The sequence below is a fragment of the Protopterus annectens genome, chromosome 5.part0, assembly GCF_019279795.1.
Source record: "Protopterus annectens isolate FY-2018-M chromosome 5.part0, PAN1.0, whole genome shotgun sequence".
Taxonomy (NCBI): Eukaryota; Metazoa; Chordata; order Ceratodontiformes; family Protopteridae; genus Protopterus; species Protopterus annectens.
Genome location: NC_056735.1, coordinates 1,347,328,707 through 1,347,349,146, shown reverse-complemented (window position 1 = coordinate 1,347,349,146; position 20,440 = coordinate 1,347,328,707). Strand labels below are relative to the sequence as shown.

The window sequence follows — 20,440 nt, the reverse complement described above, 5'->3', positions numbered from 1 at the left end:
TACAGATAGTTGCACCACATCTTAGGAGAGGTGAGTGGGAAAACAGATTTGAGTACAAAGAGTTGTTCTGGCAAATTAATGTAAATGCTACAACTCCCCCAGGACTAAATTAATATACATCTTTAGTCCCCATTCTAAAAATGCGGACAGGTAAACTGTGAAAGGTTTCAGAAAGTTGAAATAGAGAATGTCCCTCTTTTTGTAATTGACCACATTTTCTCCATTATGATCTTATTTTATCATTATGTCTGGTGTGCTTCTAAACTGTTTTTTTTTTTCATTCATGTGCTATTTTGCTTTATTTATTCTGTCACTCATTTAATTCATACCCCACATGAACAGATTGTGATAGTTTTTTTTATTTCAAGTCCTTTCAGTAACATATTTTTAACAGTGAGTTACCATGACACACTTTTATTGCGATTGCTATTTTTTTACATTTGATATATTTTTATTTGAGTGATCTCTTTTAACTCATTACAGCCAAGTGACGCCACCGGGTGTTTCTGCAGTAACATCCTGCTGGTACCTCTAGACATCAAATATTGCTTGTTCATATTTGCATTAATAATTCCAAAACCATGCTACATAGAATTAAAAGATTTTATCTTAAAACGTACGCAATGGTAAACATAAATTTATTGATATTTAACCTCTGTCTGGTGCATTTAAAGAGATATTAACTGTTGCTCATGTAATATTTATTTATATTGTTATACATTTTTATATTTTTTCTAAATATATTGACAACCAAGTAGCATAAGAAGAACTGCTTAGCCTCATATGAAAGCGCTCATCTGGATGAATAAAATGTTGATGACAGTGTGTGTGTAACTTGAGTGGTTGCTTAGATATTGTAAGTAGTTTACAAAATATTACAAACATAATAGTTACTGTGTTTATTGTGACTTATAAAATCCATTTTAAGATCTAAACCTAAAGAATGTTACCACTATAAAAAACGGTTTGGCCTGAAGCGTATGAAATGTACACTTTTTTTACTAACCTCTAGAGTTCCAGAGATATGACCATTTATTTGAAATGTGAGGATATAATTTTATTCTATCAGCAAGGTTATCCGCCCATTAGAAATTATAGTGAAAACTATCAGAGTTCTTTTGAAAGGAATGAGTTAAATGTATTTTAGGGTAGCTTAGACAGCATTTTAACTTATATTTTTAACCCATACTTACTGATTTTTTTTGTATATTGTAGGAGTGATACTTTTTCATTTACTTTTTTAATGACTCCTTAAAATATCTCAACTAAATCAATTTGTAGGGAATTTGTCAGCAATTTTGTGTGTTGTTTTAGTTGCTTTACTTTAACTTATTAGTTAATGAGGATGAAATGGTGGAGGGGGTGCAATGCTCTCCCATGTTGGTGAGTACCACTGGTTGGAGTGTGCATTATCTGTTTCAGGGTGTTTGTGTTAATAAAGTCCACAAAGCATTGTGCCTGTAAGTTTTCCAGTCTATACAGGAGTAGATAAGCCATGAATAGGGTGTTTGGTTGGATGGTGAGCATCTCTAGTAGGTTTAAGTAAGAGTTGTGAGACTCTAGCAGAATAGATGACTTGTAGCTAGCCATGATATGGTGAGGGACCTTGTCTATGGTGACTTGCATGTGGATGAGTTCCATGGTATCACCCTGTTAACCATCCTAGAGGTATGTCTGTTGCTAACATAGATTGAGACACCTCCACCTTTGGCCCTGGTCTATGCTGTTGGTGGTTTAAATGTATAGAAGGCTATGTAGCTTGAGTGCTTTCTATGGCTTTGAACCAAGTCTCAGCCACAGATGTCTATATTTTCCAGGGTGAGGAGGGCTTGAAGGAAGTGGATTTTTTTTTTAACCATTTTTAAACTGCCCATTTTGTGTTTTTTTTTTTATATCAGGTTAAAGAAGGAGACCTTCTGTGCAGTGCTAGAGGGTGATCTCCCGGTACTGGCAAGCCAGGAAAGCAGAAGCTGTGGCAGTCATTGAAGAGAAAACCCAGGGTTTGGCAAGATCATGGAAGTGGCCTTTTAGATGGCCTCAAAGTGGTTTAATAAACCGCTCAGTAACTCAGAATAGAGAGATGGGAGACTGCCCATGCTTTTCACAGCAAGAGTAGAGAAAATCTGACGTCAATGCGAAAAATTGTTGAGATGTGGGAAGAACACCATGAGGAACTCATGAATCTGGTGAACATGCTCTTCACTGAGGAGTTAGGGTCTGTAGCACGTAGCATAACTGGGGGGTAAGAGGGGCAACTGCCCCAGGCACAAAATGTTAGACAGTGTGATCAGGAGGCCATCCTTCATCATGCTCACTCTTTAGTGCAATATCAGCTTTTAAAAGCTACTATTGCATTTGCAGTCAAATCTGAGTGCTTTAGTGTTCCTTGTGTGGCCTAAATTGTAGTAACTGTTTGCTACATTTTAGCAAGCAGTTTGCTACACTTTAAAAATGAAAGAAAATATATGTATTTTATTAACTTAAATCTGAGTACTGTAGTGTTTCATGTAGGCAGGCTATAAATTGTAGCAACTGTTACATTTGTAGCAAACAGCTTGCAACAGTTTAAAAGAACAAATATCCTTTTTCAACTAAAACCTGAATGCTGTAGTGCTCTGTGCAGGCAAGGTATAAACTGTAGCAACTTTTTGCCACATTTGTAGCAAGCAAACAGTTTGCTACAGTTTAAAGGAAGAAAGGATTTTTTTTTTACTAAACTGTGAGGAAGGAGGTTTAGGTTTAATGCACATAAACAGGACCTAATTGGCTGGGGCAGGAGGGGGGGTGTCATGCATCTGGCCACCTGGTTGGTGTGCCAGCAGAAGAAATGTACTTTTTTTTTTTACTCTTCACTTTTAGAACTGACCAGGGGATGGGTGGATATGGGATTGATCTCATGTCTGCAGGAGCCATCCTGCAAGTTTTAGAGAAGTCCTTTTTACACTTACACTTCTCTAAGAAGCAGATGATGGAACTGGTTTCCTTTCAGTTGGTGAGATCAGTGCAGCAATTACACAGTTCTACTATGGAAAGGCAGCTGGAGTGGATCAGATTCAGCCACAAATGTTGAAGGCCAAGGTCTTGGACATTGATGGGGTTTTGGGGCTAACTCTACATTTTAATTCTGGGTGGATGTTAGGACAATACCTTTGTAGTGGCATACTGGGGTAATGACACCCATTTTCAAAAAGGGTGACAGGAGAATGTTTTCTAGTTATACGGGGATCTTATTCTTTAATTTCCATGGAAAAGCAAATACCAAGGATAGTGGAAAGAAGTCTTCCTTCAATGGTTTTACCTCTGAATTAGGAGTAGCAGTGTGAGTTCCTTCCTGGCTGTGGAAAACAAAAAACAATTCATTACCTTTTTTGTGAAATTACAGAAAGTATATGTCAGTGTACCCCAAAATGTCTTTTGGGAGGTACTATAATAGTATAGGTTCTCAGGATGCTGATTCTTACTATTAAGTCTCTGCTTTAAGGAATGAAAGTTGTATCTGCATTCTTGAAGTTGTTGAATGCATTTAGTGTAGGCATATGACTCCGAAAAGGTTTTGTCTTTTATCTCTTATTGTACGTAATTTTCATAAGTAGAGTATCAGGGCACAGACAAGTTTTGGAGAATATTCAGTCTGTAACTGGGAGGGAGAGTAACATCTTTGTTGTTTTAGATGACATTGCTGTATTTGTCTAAATTACTGTTGTCTACAGCATACACTGGAGCAGTTCACTGCTGAGTGTGAATAAATTAAGATGAAAGTGAGCAACTCCAAATCAGAGGTTATAGTTCTGCTTGCCACCTGCATGCACAGGGGAGCAGCTAATGCAGGCAAGGGCATTTATGTTTACAAACTGAAGCAGAAGTATTTGGGAGTTTTATCAGCAGCTAGGCATTGGCTACTGTAAGGGAGGCCAAGGCATATCCACTGGATGGGCTGTTTCCCAGTGTCCCCAGGAATCTGGCCAGTGCTTTGTAAGATCCCCTGATAGAGGTCCCCAATAGATCACTGGTTATTATTGAAGAGCCTAAAGACTGGAGAACAGCACAGAGCATATATTGTGGTACTCATATATGAAAAGGATAAGAGAATCGGGAAAATTACAGGGAACCATAGTCCTGTTAGTCTACTAGTACTGGTGTGCAAAGTCACAGTGAGAACAGGGAATCACAATGCTGTTAGTTTAATAGCAGGTGTGAACAAAGTCACAGAGAGAATTTTGATGGAAGGGATGGTTACTTTCATACAGAACAGCAATCTTCAGGCAACAACCAAAACATTTTCACAGCTAGAAAGAGCTGTGTCAGACTTGATCAATTTTTATAATTTGGTTATGAGAAAACTTGACAGGGGATTGCTGGTAAACCTTGTCTACCTGGTATCACCAATCCCTTTGATTTATTCCTCTGTGTATTGTAGCTTAGAAAGCTAGAGGAATTAGCCTGCTCTGATGGCATACAGGGACAGAGCCCTAATTATGCCCAGGTGACCAGATTTCAGTTAGCAGCCCAGGTGTTTGATGGCACAGGCAGGGTGGATGGGCATACCCATCCTGTGGGTAGGAATGGTAGTGTCGCTCAGCTTGCATACTACTGTGCTTACCCAGCCTTTACAGGTGCTATTATTAGGAAACTTATTAGCTGGGTAGACTCCTTTTCCCAGGATATAGATGTACGACAGTAGAATGCCTGCGCATGTCTGTCTGGCCTTTGCTGCTGTACAAGCTGTTGTTTCCTGCCTTCAATACTTGCTGGTACAATGTTAGCAAGATGTCTCAGCTTCCTTTTGCAGGAGGACAGATGCACTTTGTCTGACTTCCTGATGTTCATCGTGTTTCACTGTTGCAGTCATGACTGTAGGGTTCTCCCCTGCTGGCAGGCAGCCCTCGGTCGGCCAGAATCCCAAAGTCTCGGTCAGGCGTCGGCTGTTCAACCATGTTCCCTGCTGTCAGAGCGCCAGGAGTATAAAGCTGACAGCCGATGCCAACGTCTCCAGTCTTTCTTGCCGTGCGGTGATAGCAGTTCGCAAGTGCCGGTCGGCTGACTCCTGACGATTTTTTCTGATATACTTCAGTCCAAAGATTTTCTTCTCCACTCAAAGCTATGTACCCCGTTGGGGAAACTTTTTTCTTGCTCCACTCTGATGTCAGAAAAAGTTAATAATTGTATTTCATGTGGGAAGCAAATACCTCATAAGGATTTTCATTCTTACTGTATTCCTTGCTTAGGCCCTGACCACGACGTAGCTAGTTGTCGGTTTTGTGCTAGATTCAATCAACGTACAATTAAGCGAAGGTACGATTTTGCTTTTCATTACTTCAGTAGGTGCTTTAACTACAAAATGTCATCGGATATGGTTCCGGCCACCGGAGTTCACAAATGTTGCAAGGACAAAGACAGGTTTCCGAGGTCCAAATCTGATGATAGCGCACAAGCGGAGCCAGCTTCAGGTTCAGCCGTCATCAGTGAGGCGCTTTTGCAGCCCCTGTCGTCGGACATTTCAGAACCGACGGCTGAAATGGACTCTCATGAGGAGCCAACCAGGCCTTTAAATATTTCTGTTGCAGGACCTTCGGACAATGCTCCTTCAGATGGGTCCGGAGCCGCTGTGCATGTACCGGCTTCCGAAGGGGTTTTCAGGCCTACTCAGCTTCTAATAAAGGCAAAGCCAAAGACAAAGGCAAAGACTCCTTCTAAATCAAAGACTACAACACAGACCTCCTCTGAACTGGCTCCCAAGTCACAGAAACAGTTACTCAAGATGGCAGAGGATTTACTCACTATGATTAGGGGTTCACATCCCCCTCCAGATAAAAGGCCAAGGCAGGATGTTTATTATGATTCCTCTGATCAAGCTTCAGTTTCTTCAGTTTCTTCTTCTGATCAGGAATATTCTTTCCCTCCTTATGAGGATTCTGATGCTGAAGAATCCATTCCTTCAGCTTCTCCCCCTGAGGATTTCTCTTTTGGGGAAACTTTGCATGAAATGAGGGAACATTTCCATTGGGAAGGACAGGAATACTCGGAATCTAAGAAAAGACTGAGGGATTTTCTTCTTCTTCCCCAACATAGACCCCTGGCTTTTCCTCCTGTTTTGGATATTGTGGACGATGCTTTTTCGGAGGCTAACTTAACCCCTGATTCTTTTCCTCCTGCTCCTGTTAAGCCTGATAGATATTACAGGGTTCCTGATTCCCATCAGTTTTTATACAAGAACCCTTCTGCTGACCCTGAAACCATTTCTCAGGGTCCTAAGGGAGTTAAGGCTGCTTCTGCCAAAAATCCCAATTCCTATTGTAAAGGATTCTCGATCCTTAGAGAGATGGGGCAAAAAGGTGTACACTTCTGCTACTTTGTCCATTAGGGCCTTAAACTGTCAGTTTCATATGTTTAAATACCAGCAATTTCTCTTGCCTGTTTTAAAACAAAAGCTTACTTCCATTTCTGCCTGTGCAGATGATAAGGAATTAAATGACTTGTTGCATGCCACTGAACAAGTTGGGAAGCATGGTTTACATTGTGGATTTGGTGCCTTGGAGGCTTCTTGTAGGGCTGCGGCCTCTGGCACAGTTATTAGAAGGCATGCATGGCTAAAGGAACAGAATTTGCCTGAACAAGAAAAGGCTAAATTATTGGATGCTCCTGTTCAGCATAATGTTTTGTTTGGATCAAAAGCTGAAGAGGTGATTAAAAAGATAGAGGATAAGGTGAAATCCATGCAAACAGTTAAAGATTTCTTACAAGTACAGCCTCCTAGATTTAGCAGGAATTGGCCTTCAAAAAAATGGTCCTTTCCCTCATCAGACAGGCCTCAGAGGGGCAGATATAGATGCTCCAGAGGAAGGCCTCAAACACAAGCTTCTTATAGAGCAAGACAGTGGACTGCTTCCACCCCTAGGGGAGGAGAGGACAGGTCACAAACTCAAAGGAAACAAACTCAATGACTCCCTCTGTTGGGCTACAGGAATTTCTTACCTGGAAGCCCCTCTCGGAGGAAAACTTTCTCTTTTTTATCAAAATTGGACTCAAATAACCCAAGACAAGTGGGTTCTGGATGTGATTTTAAGGGGTTACAAATTCCATTTTCATACCTTGCCAAGGCCAAGCGGATGGCCAGACCTTCCAAAACATCAATGGACGGAGGCTTTAAACCAGGTGGAAGCTCTTTTGGCTATGAATGCCATAGAACCAGTTCCACTTTCAGAGATGGGAAAAGGTTTTTACTCAAGGCTCTTTCTAGTCCCAAGGAAGCAAAACTCATGGAGACCCATTCTGGATCTGTCGGTCTTGAACACCTTTCCAAAATTCCAAAATTCAAGATGCTTACTCTACAGCAGCTACTTCCAATGCTGTCCAAAGATGCATGGATGGTAACTTTGGATTTAAAGGAGGCATATTCACACATTCCCATCAGGCAGGATCGCAGAAAATACCTCAGGTTCAAGGCCGGATCGAGGCACTTTCAATTCTCTGCGCTGCCCTTTGGATTGTCTACTGCACCCAGGGTCTTTACCAAATGCCTGGCTCCAGTAGTAGCTTACTGCAGACTCAAGGGAATACAAATTTACCCTTATCTGGATGATTGTCTAATTCAGGCAGACAGCAAGGATGTCTTACTCCAGCATCTAGAATTTGTACAGAACCTCCTCAAGTTCCTGGGATTCTCTGTGAACATAAAAAAGTCAAATTTAATCCCATCACAACAGATAACTTTTCTGGGTGCACTTTTAAACAGCACAACCCAGATGGTATTTCTGACATCCGAAAAACAATTACAGCTGGCTTCAACTTTCAGAACATTGGCAACTTTAACTCAGCTATCTGCAAGGAAATTCCTGCAGGCTTTGGGTTACATGGTCTTTTGCATCCTTCTCATACCACATGCAAGACTACACATGAGGAAAATACAGTGGTACCTAAAAAGTGTATGGTCTCAGCATTGCCACAGTTTAGACATACTGATCACCGTCCTGCCTTGCCTTCAAAAGGAATTTCTTTGGTGGTCCAGGGCATGTGCTCTAAACAAAGGGAAGCCCTTCTGTCTGCCTCCTGCCACTCAGATTCTAACCACGGATGCCTCGGATTATGCTTGGGGAGCCCATTTTCAGGGCAACTGTCTGCAGGGCCTTTGGACAAAGGATCAGAAGCACCTGCATATCAATTTAAAGGAAATGTTAGCCGTCCAGGAAGCTCTACTGGCCTTCAGGAATCTTTTACATCCAGGACAACTACTAATACGGACAGACAACACCACAGTTATGTGGTACATACACAAGCAAGGGGGATCTCATTCCTACCCCCTTTGCAGACTAGCCATGGATCTATGGAACACAGCTCTAGCTTGCAATCTGGATCTTCAAGCTCAGTTTCTACCAGGGAAACAAAACTTCCTGGCAGACAGTCTGAGCAGAAACCTTTTGGACCCACATGAGTGGATGCTGGACACCAAAATATTCAGGATGATAGCAGAAGTCTGGGGATGTCCTCACATAGACCTCTTTGCATCCCATCTCAATCATCAACTACAGAATTTTTGCACCAGGACTTTCCACAGAAAAGCTTGGAAAGTGGATGCCCTGTCATTCAGTTGGAGGAACCTCTCCGGATATGCCTTTCCACCTCTTCCTCTTCTTCCACGGGTCTTATTGAAGATAAAACAGGACAAGCCCAAGATGATAATCTTGCTGGCTCCAAATTGGCCTCGGCAGTTTTGGTATCCAACTCTAAAAAACCTATGTCGGGAGCCCCCTTGGGTCCTACCTCAGTCTCCGAACCTTCTGTCCCAACATCAGGGTCAGGTTCTACACTCTCATGTCAAAACTCTCAGCCTGGTGGCCTGGTTAATCCAGGGCCTTTGATTTCTTCTATTCTACCCAAGCAGGTTATGGATGTCATTTTAGAAGCCAGACGTCCTAGCACTAGAAAATCTTATGCAGGATAATGATTTTGTTCCTGGATGCAGGCTCAGGATTCTGATCCTTTTCTTCCTAACATTTCCTTAATTTTACTTCACTTGACAGATCTCTTACATAAGGGTCTCTCTTTCTCTTCCATTAAGATACAATGCTTCGGCTATTTCTGCTCATTATAATACAGACCCTCCCATCTTTTCCCACCAGCTCATGAGACAGTTTCTCAGAGGTGCTAAGAACTTAAGACCTCCTAGATCTCCTCCCATTCCTGCTTGGGATCTCAACTATGTTTTGGAAAAACTAACCTTGCCTCCTTTTGAGCCTACTGCTTCTTCTGACATCAAGTTTTTATCTTGGAAGACAGCCATCCTGTTAGCTCTGACCTCTGCCAGGAGATTTTTGGAGTTGCAAGCTCTCATGGCTGTGGAACCTTATATTATTTTTCATCAAGATAGGGTGTCTTTGAGGACTAATCCTACTTTCATGCCTAAGGTGGTTTCCAAAGTGGCTTTAAATCAAACTATCCACTTGCCAACTTTTTTCCCCACTCCTCAAAATAAAGGGGAAAGGATCTTACATTCCTTGAATGTACGCAGACAACTACGTTTTTACCTGGACAGAACCAAGGACTTCAGAAAATCAGAACACTTGTTTGTTTCTTATGCTTCAAGCTCCCAAGGTAAAGCCATTTCAAAACAGACCATTTCTAAATGGATTGCTCATGGAATCAGATTTTGTTATTCACACCATGGAAAGCAAATCCCAGGGAATATACAGACTCATTCCACCAGAGCTGCTGCCACTTCTGCAGCCTTCCTCAGGGTAGTTCCTACCAAGGACATTTTGGAAGCTGCAACTTGGAGTTCAGTGCATACTTTTTCTAAGCACTACAATCTACCTCTCTACTCTAAGTCTAGGGCAGGCTTTGCCTCTGCAGTCTTGCAGGGCCTTTTAGCCACCCCTTCTTCTTTATGACCACCTCTCTTTCTTTCTTTCAGCTTTGGGATTCTACCCTACAGTCATGACTGCAACAGTGAAACACGATGAACATAGTACAGTTGTGTACACCTACCATAAATGTAGGTGTTCGAGTGTCTTCACTGCTGCAGTCTGGGTTTCCCTCCCTCCTGTCCCCTCTTATTTTTATTTTTGTGTATTTCCTTTTTTCACCATTCTTCTGAGCTGTATTTGCAAAGGTTATGGGACCTTTTTCATTTTGGGACTCCTGACATCTGGGGCAAGAAAAACTGGAGAAGATGGCGTCGGCTGTCAGCTTTATGCTCCTGGCGCTCTGACGTCAGGGAGCATGGTTGAACAGCCAACGCCGGACCCAGACTTTGGGATTCTGGCCGACCGAGGGCTGCCTGCCGGCAGGGGAGAACCCTACAGTCATGACTGCAACAGTGAAGACACTCGAACATCTACATTTATGGTAGGTGTACACAACTGTACTTTCCCCTTCCATGAACTTTAATTTGTAGAAAGATAGATGTACTTTGGCTGACTTCCTGTTCACCTTCTGACCACCCATCTAGTAATACTAGGCTTTCTTCTGCAGATGAGAGTCGTTTTCTTAATTTCCACTACTAGTAGTGGCTTGAAGGTTCTACCCCCTTGGCTGCTGCTGGTCTGGATACATGTTTTGCCTCTATGACTGCTGATTCAGCCTAGAAGAGGTTACTTTTGCTTTGTATGAGACTTTCTACTGTTGGAGGTTCATATTGTTGGTGGATATGTGGCAAGCAAAAGCTGAAAATGTGTATTATTAAGTAAATGAAAGAAGGAAAGCAGAGACAGAAGTATATAAGGTTATGCATGAAAAGATGCTAGAATCACTAGATAGAATTATTATATACTACAAAATGTTTTTAAGATTAGCACTTTGTGGGATTATGACTTGCCTTTTCTTGTATCAGTCAGAATGGAAAAAAACAATTGGAAAAAATGCTTGGACTATGGAAACTGCATAGGAGGTAATCAAGAGACATTACAAGCAGTATGAAAAGAAAAAGAAAAAAAAACAGAATGGACACCGACACATTTAAAGACGTGGTAGAATCAATGCTGCCTTTTTGTGAGGCTCTGTGCATAATTCTAAGGGTAACATATGGAGGGATGATTTCTGTTTTGTTACATAGTACTAGCATTACAAATGCCAGAGTGGTACAGATGGTCAATACATATACTACTCTGTGGCTAAAGGGATATAGTTCCCTTCTATGAAAGCTTTAGAGGGCTGTTTAATCAAGGTTTGGTTAAAGTACTAAATTCTGTTTGATTAGAGTAGAATTTGATTTAAGATGAAAGGGGTGATCGATTTTATTTAAATGAAATGAAAACAAATGGAGACCTTTGCTTTTGGGAAGAGATTTTAATATCAAGATGATTTTTTATCAGATGAGTTCCATTATAATGCTTTTTTATTCTCCACCATACGTGCCTGATGGCTCCCTTACCTAAAGCAAGAGTCAGACACCCCATGGGTTAGGTGAGACCCTTTGACTCATTCCTTCCCGGTTGGGGTACCTTATTAGCCTATTCTTCTCCCCCTCATGGTGAGAGTCAGGTAGTTGGGAGCTGGCCAGCATATTGGTCTGCTCAAGCAGCCTAACTTCACTTGTGTGGCATCTCCCCTCCTTTGCCGAGGCTGACTGAGCTCCACTGGCTGCATGGAGCATGCCCCCCCATTGCTTATATACATGCACACAGACACCACTTTTTGGTGCTGCTGGATGTCACCCTTGTGGTGACTCAGAGCCATCTCCTGCTCCCCAGGATGGATGAGCTGACAGCAACTGCTCACTCCCATCCCATTATAACCCCTTTTTGATAATCTGGCACTATTAAGTGAAGCTTCTGTATATCAGCAACAAATAGGGAAATAATGAAGATTGTTAGTTATTTTAGAATTAAGAAACATATATTGTAGTCATCCAATGTGTCATTATAGTTACCATTATAGAGTTATGATTTCACATTAGATATTAACATTTTTAGAGAAAAAGAAATTCTAACTTTGTTATTGTAGCTAATGATAAATGGCTAGGAAGATACAGAGATTTGATCAGAAGCAGGGGTAAAGCAAGGTCTCCAAGTAAGCCACTGCAGGTTATATTGCATTTTGATGTAATATTTGGGAACAGTGTTTTTAAGATGGTGATGGAATTATTTTTCTTTAGTGAGTAGGTATTTGGATGATTTCATATTAACCAATAAACAGGTTTATACATGAAAGGTTATTAGTTAAAATGGAGGCAGTACTAAAAGCTTTCTGAGTTTACATAAAGTGAAAGAAAGCAAAGGCAAAGGGGTACTTATGTAATAAAAGAGAGTAATTCATAGTTGCTGTAAAGAACAAGTGCAGGCAATTGGTGCTAGTCTCCAGAAATAGTTATACTTGCAGTAGCATGATACTCCAAGAGGTAACTCCAAAACAAGGGCTCCAGGAATCCTTAGGCTGTATAGGTAATTTGGGTCTCACAGAGCACCTCTCTCAGTTTCAAAACTGGAATTGAGCAACCTATGATGCAGCACTTGGAAATGTTAAACTGGAATTGAGCACCACTGCAAAACTTCTAAGAAATTGAGTAGCCAAGGGCTGTTGCAGCATAACTTGGGTTCCAGCTGTGTGCTAGAACTGGTATTGTAGGCATTACATGATGGCAAGCCCAAATACCTGTAGTACTGGTTCAGACAAACAGGTGGAGCTAGTCTCCGGGAGCAGAATAGTGGGAGGTGCCATCCAGGGATCACTAGTATGCATGATAGTCTTGCGTATAGTCCACCCATTCATACACAGAGGAAGGTTTCTATTTTCATTTTTTAAATGCGCTTGGGCGGCCATGGTGGTGCAGCGGTTAGCGTTGCCGCCTCACAGCAAGAGGGTCTCTGGTTCGATTCTCGGCTGCGTTGCCTTCTGTGTGAAGTATGCATGTCCTCCCTGTGGTCGTGTGGGTTTCCTCCGGGTGCTCCGGTTTCCTCCCACATCCCAAAGACATGCATTAGGTGGATTGGACACTCTAAATTGGCCCTAGGTGTGAGTGTGTTTGTGTGTGTCCCTTCTGTGGAAGGTTGGGCGCCGGGCTGGCAACTCGACACTGTAAAACTCCACTGCCAATCATGAGCGGACAGATGATCTGCTGTGGTGACCCCTAACCGGGAAAAGCTGAAAGAAGAAAAAAGAATGAGTGCCATGTACTTATGTAGCACAGTCTCGTGGCATACCACACCAACATTTGGGAACAGTGCTTGCATTATGGCTGACATGCAGTGGTGACAGCCAGTTTTGGGTTCTGTCAACACCACTTGTATGTCAGAAATAGTACTGGAGATAGGTTAAATGCCTGCAGTACCAGCTCTGAAATAGAGGTGGCACTGTGGGATCAGTGCATTCATTTCTTATTGGGGACAATACTGCTAAGTCAGGCTGATTTGGACTACACCATGCGTATGTAATAGATTTCATTGATACAGCATATTTTGAAAACTTGTTATGTTGTAACAGGGTAGCATTTCTTCTACACTTAGGCAATTCCAGTGTAAAGTCTGAATTCTTCAAGGCAGACTCAAATCCCTGGAATGTCATTGTGGTGGTGGTGGGGGGGGGATTAGAAAACTAGGTTTGGAATAGCATTGCAGTATGGCAGAGACAATACTATTGCTCTGACCCTTCTGAAATCCAGATCTTGGTTTAAGTTTTGCAACAGTACAGAATGATAGGGTTAAAGCAGAGAAAGTGAAATGAGGGGGATGTATAGCAAGTGAAGGGATGATTTTTAATACGTCTTATAACATGTGGTTTTATTTAAAAAGGACTTTCAAGTGGCTAGTTTCCCAAGTGTTTTTGACTACGATTAGACTTGAAAGCTGTTTTCAGTTTTGTGGCACAGAGGGATAAATCCCTGAATGTGAGACAGACAGCCTGGAATCCAGTACTGATCAAGCTGCTAGAGGAGCCAGAACTGAATCCAAAACAGTTTGTGCTTGTGAAAAGGTGCGATCTTCAGCTTATAAGGTCTTAGGTTGATAGGTATGTACTAGGCTACCTGCCCTTGTGGGCCATTTTAAACCTAGCCAATTTCCCTTTTAGTGTTTGAAATAACCTATCCCATTTGGTTATAGATTGGTCTTATCCATCCCATGGTCAATAATTATATATTACCCTTAATGAGAATAATCAGGATTGTACCATAGATAATTTGAGGGGATCCATGCATGAAGTAAAGCATTTAGGAGCTGCCTACGTCCATTAGTACTACTGTACAAGGGGCAGCCCTGGGGTAAATTTTCTGTTTCCCATCCATAGATCTAAGTTATGCTTGAAAATGGATTATGTGGATGTGGAGTCTGTTCCACAGCAGTGATATCCTCTGCAAAATATACCTGCCCCTCCAAACTTCTCTGCTGATGTTACAGAAGAGGTTTAGATCCCTAGACAAAGTATTTATGATGCTGTTTGACTTGTTGATGCACAATAAATTCATCAGTAGTGGGTCAGAGGATGCATGTATGCCAAATACAGGTCACCTCTTAGTAGTCTGTAGGATACCAAGTATAGTGACAGGATTTGAGTTTATGCCTTGTATCCTTTTAGCAAGTTATCTCTTTGGGCATTCCAGTTTTTGCATGTGTCCGGACAGATGTATGCCAGAGGGCATTATATTCAATAACTGGCTTAATCAGGGCTGAGTAAAGGTGGACAATGACATCCCTAGATCTAGACATAATCCCTTTGTTTATAAGCTGTGCAATGTAGAAGGACTTTCTTACAACAGTAGACACATGTTGGTCAAAAGTTAGGTCACTGTCCACATAAGTGTCTAAAACCCAAACAACTGGGTTAACCCTTAGTGTAGTTGCCTGGGGTTGATGAATTCTCAAAGGATACAATAATGCATTTTTGGTCTTTAGTTTCAGACCATGATTTTGAAACTAGTTATTTATTTGAGACAAACCTTCCTGCAGGATGGCTAAGTCATTTGGGGATTCAGTTATTGCTCCTAGCTTGCAGTCATCTACAAACTTAGTTAGCTAGAGCCCTTAGGTATAGGCTTTTACTTCATAAAAGTAGATGCTAAACAGGAGAAATCTCAGCACAGAACCCTCGGGGACTTCACTCCTGGCTGGTCTCTTTGTGGAGGTAACTTCCACTATTTTGATTATCTGTGTCCTACATGTGAGACAGGTAGCAATCCAGTAGGTAACACAGAGATTTATTCCCAATTTATTTAGGTTTTCTACTATACATGAGTGGGGAATTTTTTCCCAAAAAGTGTCCATGTTTCTTCATTTAATATAAGCAAATAAAGAGTTGTGTAAACATTGTGTAAACATTCATGGGTGATACCACACATGCATTGTGTCCCACTCCAAGCCATGTATAAATTGTTGAATTTGCCTGCACACGGTCAAGATGCACCAGTGTCATATAATGTGATGGTATGCATCCATCATCAGGTGGCAGATAGATGAATGAAAATATTCTGTTGGAGATAGTTTTCTTGTAGGGAAGGAGAAGTCAAGAAAGCTAATTGTTATTCAAGTCGAGGCTGTAGGATGTTTTTGTTTTGTGTGTTGAAAGCAGCACATAGTGTAGAAAAGTGAAGATGTGTCTGGTTACTGGGAGTCAGACTGAGTGTCTTTTATATGGAGCACTACAGGAATGGCTGATATGTGAGTCAGAGTCACATTCTATCTTTTGCGACATAATGGAAAACATGTACCATTGGGAGATGAGGATAATGCATTCAAAGACTGGATGTGTCTCAAGGAGTAGTGTAAGCAATTTGTGGCGGTAGTGGTAGAATGCAAATATAATGTTATTCGGGTTTTATTAGATAAATATAATTTATAACTGGGACAATAATCAGCTTATTTATAAATCATGCACATTTGTTACTGTATAAGAACTAGGTAACAACTTTGTTCTCAGATCACTTATTGTACCATGCTTATCAGAATATTCCAAGTACTTGACCAAATGGCTTTGAACACAGCTTGTAGAAGAACCTCTTAGTTTACAAAGAGAACTCCAAATTGTAGTGATACTTCTAATACACTTGTTGTGTCTTTCGGCTTTTCCCGGTTAGGGGTCGCCACAGCGGAACTCCGCTAATGACTGGCAGTAGATTTTTACGTGCCGAGTTGCCGGCCCTGACACACAACCTTTAACGAAGGTACGCCCATTCACGCATATCTCCACACAGAAGATGCTCTAGCTGAGAATCGAACAGGACAACGTCTTACTGTGAGGCGACAACGCTACCGCAGCACCACACTAAATATTTTAAATGAGGTGAGTATAATGTGAGTTTTACAAGTATGACAACTTTAAAAAGAAAATATTACAGAGAATGCTGCAATGCTTTCCAGTGTTTCAACTACATCCAGAGCCATATTTTCTTAATTTATTGCACTTGAACTTGCTTTATACAGTAATCATTACTGTTTTTGAGAATTTTAAAGCATTTATTTAACTTTGTGGTAAAAATAGTCATTCCTCTCTTTGTTTGCTTTTCCAAACTGTGTGCCTCCAAATCTCTTTCCAGAAGGGCAAATTTACCAGGGACTTAGTTGTTTGGTAGTTGCTTATTGTTTAATCTGCAACTCAGAGCTGCTTTTGGAGTGCTTTTACATTAAGAAATTCCAATTTCAGACATCTTGTGGCAAGAGGAGTTTATCTGGTCTCTCTGAGTTAGGCAGTACTGCAGGAAGATTAAAGTGTGGTTGGCTACAGAGTATAGGAGTCAGTTTACAAACTTTTTTTCTCTGAGAGGAGCTGTTCACTGGCCCATGGCAGTTAGCAGTGCCCTGTATAGTAGCAAATGCCTAGACAGTAAAATTTACCTATAAAGCTAGGATTAGATCTAAAACCTGTTTAACACTGTGGCATTGTGCAGAAATAAGCTTAGGGTAGGAAACATGAACATTGAATAACATTACCATTTCTTAGCATTATATAACAGCCTGCCCTTAACCCCAGAAACTACCCTTGGAGACTCCTGTTAAAACCTAATCCTTAATCCTAAACAGCTAACCCTTTTACAGGTCCAGACGACATGGATATGCAATTTTCAAATGTCTCTGTGGCCAGCTTGGTAGATTTGGGCATCCTAAGACAATGTAATTGTCTCATGTTCTCAGATAACCACTTAATCATTATAGAAAATAACACGTTATATGAGAGATGTAAATGCATAGCCTCCTTGGAGCCAAAAATCTTGCATACAAACAAGGTTGTCAGAAATACCCAAACTACATCCCTCACACATGTCATTCACTACAAAAACAGATTGTCTTATGCTGAGATGCTTAAAGGAAATCTTCCCAAATCTCAAAGACTTCTAAGCCATCTAATGGCAACACTGCTCCTCAGCAGTCACTAATTTACACATCAAAAGCAACACTTAACATCTCACATAAGCCTACATTTAATGGTCCCACAAGAGCAAAGCCCATAAGGCAAACATACACTTTACCTAATACTCCTGTCATTGTGTGACACACAAATGCCCAACTCACCAGGCTGGACAAGGAATAGATAAAGGTTAGTTGGCTGTCTGGAGCCAGGATCTGCAGTATATGCATACACTCAATGTTACTGCATCCCAGGTACCAATGTGATTCTATCATATTGACTTGAGACATACCTCATTGGACTATATAAAATGAGACATAATGAATCACTCACAATATGTGTCATAGATATGTATGAACCTTTCAATAAGCAGCATTTTACCTTCATCATGGATGATGCCACAGTATGAGCATAAAATGATTGATTTTAATAACTAGTTTAGTTTCTGGTGTCATTCCATGTAGATCTAATATCTGTCAACAGGGGCGAACATGGTCAAAAGACCACATTGCTTTGTGAAGTATGGGTTGCACCTGTCCCCCCTAGGCTTTCATATATTAGCTAAAACTGTATCTATCCTCTTAGACAGTTGGTTTAGACAATGCAAAACAGAGAAAACATCCTACTAATATAGTGAAAGTCTATAAGCATACTTAAGGAGTTACTGCTCAATGCCCGAAGCCTAAACAAAAACACTTCACATCTTTCAAGCCCTCCTGACTTTGGAGAATGCAGACATCCATGCCATGACAGAGACATGGTTTAAAGATGTAGAAAGTACTTCAGAAGTGTAATGCTACAGTACCTCACACAAATTTAAGACCAAGATTAACACAGACTGGGGCCAAAGGTGGAGGTGTTTTGATCTGTGTTACCATGAAGTTTATCCATGTGCAAGTCACCTCACCATATCATAGCCAGCTACAGGTCACCATCTATGCCCCTAGAGTCTCATGACTCTTATCTAAACCTACTAGATCTATTCATGGATGACTTTAACTAGCTTCTATAGAATGAGAAACATACACTGCCTAAAACTCACAGGCAAAACACTTGCTGGACTTTATTAATACAAGCACTCTGGAACAGATAGTGCATGCTCCAACCAGACGATTAAACATACTGGATCTGGCACTCATCAACATGGGAGGGAATCACCCACACACACACACACACACACACACACACACACACACACACACACACACACACACACACACACACACACACGCACACATGCACACATGCACACACACACACACTGGTGTCACATCCAACCGTGCCATTCACCAGGATGCCCACTCCATGTTTCTCGATATACTGGATAATATTAAGGTACAGCCCAATACCCTAATATTGGGAGATTTCAACTACCCCACCATCAACTGGGAAAACTACTCATGTACTAACTCATTTGCTCAATGTTTTCTGGAATTCATCATTTCCAATGCCCTGTATCAGCTTGTCCATACATCCACTAGGGACAGCAACATCCTGGACCTGGTCATCACCAATATGGGTAACAGATGCACCACGCCAGAGGTCAACTCCTCGCTGGTCAGATCCGACCACAAGCTAATCACCCTAGACATCCATATCCCACCCCATCCCCCATTAAGGAAACCACTGTAAAAAGCTTCTCCAAAGCCAACTTCATGCTCCTTAAGACAGAAGTGGATAACGTCATGACACCCATACAGACAGAAAATAGAGGCATGACTTCTGAATCATATACAAATGCACTGTATAAGCACATACACAAGTGCATGGACCATGCCATCCCCAACAGAACCAAGACGCTATCCTCCAAAAAAAAGGAAGCCAATCTGTTGGTCCCCTGCCATAAACAAACTCTACAACAGAAGGAAGAAACTGTTGCAAAAAAGAGTAAAATCCCATGATTCAGGAACTCCCTGGTCAGCCTCAGTAAGAAGCTGAGATCCCTCATAAAATCCACCAAAGCTAGTTATGAAAATAAAATCGCCATGGATTGTAAAGACATCCACAAAGTATTCTACAGCTGTGTCAAGAATCTCAATGGCAACACTCAGATCTGCTCTGACCTACAGCACAATGGCACTAGATTTACTGAAACAGCTGATATTGCCAACATCCTGGCAGACAGGTTCAGTGCAAACTTTACTCCCCCTCACCCCCCAAAGGGCCCATCTCCATACTGCAAGATTGCAAAGCCCCTGTAATCACAGATGCACAAGTAAAGACCGCACTCTCCAAAGCCAAGAACACAGCATCCATGGGACCAGACAACATCCCAGGCTGGGTTCTGCATGAACTACAGAACGAAATGGCACCCCACCTAAGTACCATGTTCAACCATAGCCTCACTTCAGGCTTTGTGCCTATGGAATGGTGCACAGTGATGGTTATCCCACTCCACAAAGAGGGTGCCAACACTGACCCTGGGAACTACTACCCCATTAGCCTGATGAGCCTGGTCTGCAAGGCCATGAAACGCATCATCCTGGAGCTTATAAACAAAGACATAGGTAACTTCCAAACTCTGGACCCCACTCAGTTTGGGTTTGTAAAAGGTAGATCATGCCTCCTAAACCTGACTGACTTCTTTGAAGCAGTCACCAGAGCCGTAGACGAGGGTAAGGTGGTGCACACAGCCTATCTTGACCTTGCCAAGGCTTTCGACATCATCCCCCACTCTGGTATTATAAATAAACTCACTGGACTGGACATAAATCCTTATGTCACAAGATGGGTGGCCAACTGGCTCACTGACAGAACCCACACAGTGGAAGTAGCCGACTCCAAATCCGACTTCAGACCAGTGACAAGCGGAGTACCACAGGGTTGCATCCTGGGTCCTCTCCTGTTTGGTATCTACTTTTTAGAAGTCCAGACTAATACAGCTGGTCTCTGGTTAGTGACGTTCACAGACAACTGCAAACTAGGAGCCATAATAGATTTGCATAAGGATGTGGACATTCTACAAAGAGGCCTCACTGAGACTGAAGCTTGGTGTCAAAGTCATGGCTTAAATCTCAATGCCTATAAGTGCATTGTCATCCCCTATGGGAAAAACACTGTACCCATGAACTACCACATAGGCAGTAGCCTACTAAACACTGAAAGTGTGATAAGAGACCTTGGGACACAGGTGGACAGTAGTTTCTCCTTTGATAATCACGTCACCACAGTAGTC

The 20,440-nt window shown here is 41.7% G+C and overlaps 1 protein-coding gene across 1 annotated transcript in view; it reads left to right on the top strand.

Annotated features, from left to right (window-relative positions):
- LOC122802367 (NACHT and WD repeat domain-containing protein 2-like) overlaps window positions 1-20,440 on the top strand; it is a 309,247-nt gene that overhangs the window by 60,602 nt on the left and 228,205 nt on the right. The window lies entirely within an intron of this gene.